Source organism: Chinchilla lanigera, unplaced genomic scaffold (assembly GCF_000276665.1).
Source record: "Chinchilla lanigera isolate Chin_1 unplaced genomic scaffold, ChiLan1.0 scaffold00053, whole genome shotgun sequence".
Lineage (NCBI taxonomy): Eukaryota > Metazoa > Chordata > Mammalia > Rodentia > Chinchillidae > Chinchilla > Chinchilla lanigera.
This window is the reverse complement of record NW_004955454.1, coordinates 2954454-2960354: the sequence shown is the minus strand read 5'-3', so window position 1 is coordinate 2960354 and position 5901 is coordinate 2954454. Positions and strand designations below refer to the sequence as shown.

Genomic DNA, 5901 nt, shown 5'->3' with positions numbered 1-5901 from the left:
TTTGGTGTTTTTGAGACAGAGTCTTGCTATGCAGTTCAGGCCGGTCTTGAGCTCACTCTGTAGCCCAGGCTGGTCTCGAACTCGAAACGATTCTCTTGCCTCAGCCTCCCAAGTGCTGGGATTACAGGCATGCGCCACCACACCCGGCATAGTGGTGAATTCTTACATTAGAAAAACAAAGTGAGCCTGGTGTTGTGGTGCATGCCTGTAATCCCAGCACTAGGGAGACTTGAGTTCAAAGCCAGTGTGGGCTACATAAGCGAGTTCAAGGCCAGCCTGAATGGCATAGTGAGACCCTGTCTCAAAAACAAACAACAACAAAAAAAAACAAAGCAAGCTCAAAAAATAACAATGTTGAACCTCGAGGTTCTAGAAAGAGAAGAGGAAGCTAAATCCAAAGGAAGTTATAAAGATCAAAACAGAAAATAAGGCTAGGTGTGTGGTGGTGGATGCCTAGAATCTAGAATTTGGAAGGGTGAGGCAGGAGGATTGCCATGAGCTGAAGGTCAGCATGAGCTACACAGTAAATTCAAGGCCAGCCTGAACTGCATTAGAAGGATCCTATCTCAAAAAAAAAGAGCAGAAATTAATGCAATTGAAACTAAGAAAACAAAACAAAGAATTAATTAATTGAAGAGTTGGTTCTTTGAAAGATTAAATAAAACTGACAAACCCTTAGCCAAGCTTATCAGAAGAAGGAGGAGAAGGAGGGAAGAAGAGGGAGGAGTGGGGAGGAGGAGGAGAAGAAAGAAAGAGAGAAAGAAAGAAAGAAAAGGAAAGGCCAAAATCCATGGAATTAGTAATGTAAAGGGTGAAAATCACAAAAGATCCTGCAGAAATCCAGAAGATCAGCAATACTTACTTTGAGAACTTGTACTCTAATAAGACAGAAAATGCAGAAGGGGGGCCAGGTATATAGCTCGGTGGCACAGTGCCTGCCCGGCAAGTGCGAGGTCTTGAGTTTGATTCCTGGTTCAAAGAAAAGCAGAAGGAATGGACAGATTCCTAGATAAATTGAGGTAGGTACTGCGCCATTTTGAGACTACTGGCCTGCCCTTCTGTCCCCACTTAGAGGCCAGAGATATAGAAGGTTTAGGAGTCACCGTGCCAAGACGGGGTTGCCCTGCCGGGTGTGCTGGTGCATGCCTGTAATCCCAGCACTCAGGAGGCTGAGGCAGGAGCATCATTGTGAGTCTGAGACCAGCCTGGGCTACAAAGTGAGCTCAAGGCCAGCTTGAACTGCATAGTGAGACCCTGTCTCAAAAAAGACTGAAAAAAAAGGGGGGGGGTTGCCCTGCCAAGAAACTGCCCTGTAGTTTTTTTGAAGGCATACTGATTTCCATAGTGGTTGTGCCAATGTAGGATGAGAAAGGAATGGGGAATGGACTGTTGGTAAGCTGATCTTTGGCAAAGGTGGTTGTGTGCACTGGGGCCCCCCCGCATTATCTGACTTTTTCTGCTTTTGTGTATATTTCATATTTCCTATAACAAAACAACAGCCCCAATTGTTTTGTTTTGTGACAGAGTCTGGATCCTGCCTCAGCCTCCTGATTGCTGAGATTACAGGCACGTGCTACCACACCCAGCTAAAGCCCTGAAATGATGTTTCATTTTGTCATTTAATTTGGATGTTTTGGATCCTAAAAAGGTGTGTGTGTGTTGCTGAACATGTAACCCTAGCTATATTCCCAGCCTTTTTAATTTTTTGAGACAAAGTCTCACTAAACTGCTAAATTGCCCAGGCTATGCTTGGACTTTCAATCTTCTTAGCCTTCCAGGAGTGCTGGGATTACAGGTGCACGTGACATCATGTCTGGCTGTTATTTTTTTTTAAATTTTTTTTTTTTTTTTTTGGTATCAGGAATCAAACTCAGGACCTTGTGCTTGTGAGGCAGGTGCTTGTGCCACTGAGCTATATCCCTGACCCATGGCTGTGATTTCTTTCCTTTCTTCTTCTTTTTTTTTTTTCTTCTTTCTGTCTTTTTGAGACAGGGTCTTGCTACACAGTTTAGGCTGGACTTGAGCTCACTTTGTAGCCCAGGCTGGTCTCAGGCAGGTGCTTGAATTTTTTTTATTTTTTTGGTATTGAATCTTTCTTTTTTTTGGTACTGGGAATCGAACTCATAACCTTGCACTTGCCAGGCAGGTGCTGTGCAGCTGAGCTATATCCCCGGTCCCCCAGGCTGGTCTCAAACTCGTAAAGATCCTCCTGCCTCAGCCTCCCGAATGCGTGTGTGCCACCACGCCCAGCCTATGATTCATGCTTTCTTTTGGTTTTGCTTTTCTTTTTTGCGGACATAGCTATGGTTGTATTGTGACCCAAACTCCTTATTGTGGCTCTTCCTGGCTTCCAAAGCTGCCCCACCTATCATTCTTTCCAATCCCCACCCCCATCCTGAAACCCTCCCCTAGGGCTCCTGCTGTCACCAGCCAAGCTGAGGGAATCTGGCTGTTCTATCCAGAAGCCCTCTCTGGGTGCTACTTCTCTCCCCCTACTTGGAAATGGGGTACCTATCCCTCTGATTCATCACTGACCTGCAGACTCCCTGACTTCTGGTTGGGGCACAAGTCATCTACTGCAGCAGTCACCCAGTACCCACTCTTGCTTTGGCACCCTCACTCCCACTGCTGTGGCTGAACTCCTGCTATTGGTCTCTGTTGAGTGTTTGTGTCTGCGTGTGTAAGAGAGAGAGAGAGAGAGAGAGGCTGGGGATATAGTCCAGTGGCACAAGTGCCTGCCTGGCAAGCATAAGGACCTGAGTTTTTTGTTTTTTGTTTTTTGTTTTTTTTTCCGGTACCAGGAATTGAACCCATAACCTTGCGCTTGCCAGGCAGGTGCTGTGCTGCTGAGCTTTAAGATGCTTTTTTTTTTTTCCTGGTACCAGGAATCGAACTCATGACCTTGCACTTGCCAGGCAGGGCACTGTGCCGCTGAGCTAAATCCCCAGTCCCCGGGGCCTGAGTTTGACTCCTGGTACCAAAAAAAAAAAAAAAAGTGTGTGTCAGGGTCTCACTATGTAGTTTAGGCTGGCCTTGAGCTCACTATGTAGCCCAGGCTGGCCTCAAACTCAGTGACCCTCCTGCCTCAGCCTCCAGAGTGCTGGGATTATAGGCCACCACACTTAGTGGCCTTGGTAATTTTTTTTTTTTTTTAATCTCCCTGGGTCCTCACAGGCTTGATTGTGCTCGCTTCGCCAGCACATATACTCACAGTCTTGATCTCTTATCCCTGCTTATGAGTTTATCCTCTCCCAACCATGTGCTCTATCCCGTCACTGAAGTTACTGCCCATATTGTCATCTCAATTCCATTCCCCATTCTCTGTCCATCACCTCCTCTCTGCCCCTCCATCGTAGGCTGTCCATTGATTTCTTAGGTTGGTATTTGGCTGGAACACAGCAGTGAGAAGGGAGCCACAACACTTGAGGTTGGGCATGCTAAGGCCTCAGCCTTTGCTGGCTGGGGGTGGAGGTGCTAGAAACACAACAGTTCCCCTCATCCACTTAGGCCTGGTCTTTCTGCAACATGGGGCCTGGGCAGGACTGGGAGTGGTGCTTACACAAGCAGAGGGCAACAGTCATAAACCAACACTGGGATGTCTAACTGTGGGGGAGATGAAGACTGAGCAGAGCTGCCCTTGAGCCAGGGCAGCAAGAAGAGGTCCTCACTGGGAGGCTCTGCAGGGAGTAGCTAGCAGGCTTGTGCAGGCAGGGCCCTTAGCATCCACCAGCTGGGGGCCTTTACCCCCTCTTCCCTGTAACAAAGATTCCTAGGGCCTCAGCTTTTAGTGGGAGAGGCTCCAGGGTCCTCCGGTGGAGGTGGTGGAAACTTACTTTCCAGAATCCGAGAGTCATCAACTGTCCTCCAGCCTCTTTGGGCTGGACCTGGAATTGGACCTGAGCATCTGGAGGGCCTTGACCTCCAGATGCTCAGAATGCTGCATGGAGGCAGGGCAAGAAGACCTAAGTAATTACGCACGCGAGCAGGTGCATACTGATAGCCAAGCCCTGGACCCAGCTGCTCCTTCCCACCAGCGCCCCCAAGGGCTGCGTCATCCACCCAGGCAAGCAGGGGCCTTCCAAATGGTCTCCCCGGAGCGCCAGGCCAGGGGGACACAGGTGTCCACGCTCGAATGTCTTGTCCGTGGAGGGGGCTGGAGGCCAAAAGGGCAAGGAAATGGACAAAGAGAGGCAGGGATGAGGTTGGAGGCAGAGGATACAAGGACAGAGAGATCGGGTAGAAGGATGAGAAAACGAGAAATCAGTGTGGGGCAACAGAAGAATTGGGCCAAGAAATAGATTAGAGGGGTTAAAGGACCGAGGCCAGAACGGGTTAGAGGAGGGCAAGAGTGAGGGGGCCAGAGGAACAGAACAACGGGATGATTGGGCCAGTGGACCAGTGCAGAGGGAGAGTCGCTAGGACAGAGTTGGGGGGGCGTGTCCGGGAGGAGGCAGCCAGTGCCTGGAGAGGGGGTCGCGCCTGGTACGTCCCGCCGGCGCAGCGAGGGTCCGCCGAGTAATTAGGCCTGGTTCCAGATGGGCCCCCCCAGTCCCGCAATCAAAATGCTAATTGGCTCCGCGCCTCCGGCTGCGCCTCTGCCAGGGACCCCCTGGGAGGAAGCCAGGACGAGCGGCGCGGCCGAGGGGGACCCCCGCCTCCGCCCCGCTGTGAGCCTAGCCGGCTGGGGCTAGGCGATAAGGGGGCGGCCGCGCCCCGCCCCCACCTCTCGGGAGCGCCTGCCAAGCAAGATGAATGTCCAGTGCCTCCGCTCGGGGCCGAGCCCCACAGGGCTGGTCTTCTACACCGGTTCACCCACCACGGCGGGTCCAGGGGCTGCGGATGTGGGAGGCGGCGGGAGGCGGGCGCTGAGCTCAGCATTCTGGACGCGCCCCCGTGCGCGCGCCCGCCGGGCCTATCCGCACAAGGTCACCGTGCGCGGCGACGAGCGCGCCCCCGTCCGGTAGCTCTGGCCGCAGTCCCGAGCCGCCCCGCGACCTTGGTCCCCAGAGATAGCGAGGTGCGTGGGGCGGGCTCGGCGCAGGGAGACCCCAACGCCGGGTGGGGGAGCAGGTGAGGGGACAATGGCAGCGCCGGGCCCTAATTGGGGACATATGTACCCGCGCACGGCCATTGTGTGGCCCAGAGACCCGCTCCTCGCCATTGGCCGCCAGGCCTGACGTCATGGGGGCTGCAAACTCCGGATGGGCGGCCGCGGGAAGGGTTATCCGCCTGGTTGCGGGTCCTCGGGGGCGGCTGCAGCCGCGAGGAAGGGTGGGAACTACCAATGAAACCGCATTTTTGAAGTAAGGGCACGGCAGCCCCTCTCATCTTGCACAACCGATCGCTGCAACATTCACCCCACTGGAGAGGCGGGGGCGGGGAGCCCCCTCCGGCGGGTACGGGGTCAACCCGGGTGACCGAGTGGCAGGAGACACTGCGGCACCAGGCGCACGCCGTGCTTCCACGCTGCGCTTTCGCTGCCTCAGCATGGCCCTCCGCCTCCCGCCCCTCCTCACGGCCCGCGCTCTCCTACAGACCAACCGATTCGTTTGCGTCCCCCTAAGTGACCCCCGAGTCCAGGCGCGTGGGTGCCAGGCCCGTTGCCACCTCTCGCCACACGCCCAAACATGCCGCCAACCGCTGGGCCGCCCCTACTGAGCCGTGCAGGGAACTCCCCGCACGCCCAAGCTAGGCTTCCCCGGGACCCCTCCCCAGGGACCCCGGCCCGACTCAGCGCAGCCATTTCCGCTGGCCTCTTCCTCCCCCTCCCCCAGCTTCTGGCTTTAAAAGCTGGAGGCTGGGCTCGGCCACAGGCAGAAGAGGCTGCGGGCTCGGAGGCCGGCCCGGGAGAGTCCGAGCGCCAGCCCCGCCCCCGGAGCCCCGCCGTCCCTCCTCCTCTCT

General features: G+C 54.4%; 1 protein-coding gene across 1 annotated transcript in view; it reads right to left on the bottom strand.

The window, feature by feature from the left end:
• The window catches only part of Slc52a2 (solute carrier family 52 (riboflavin transporter), member 2), a 38035-nt gene that overhangs the window by 21849 nt on the left and 10285 nt on the right, over nt 1-5901 (bottom strand). The gene's annotated exons all lie outside the window — the stretch shown is intronic.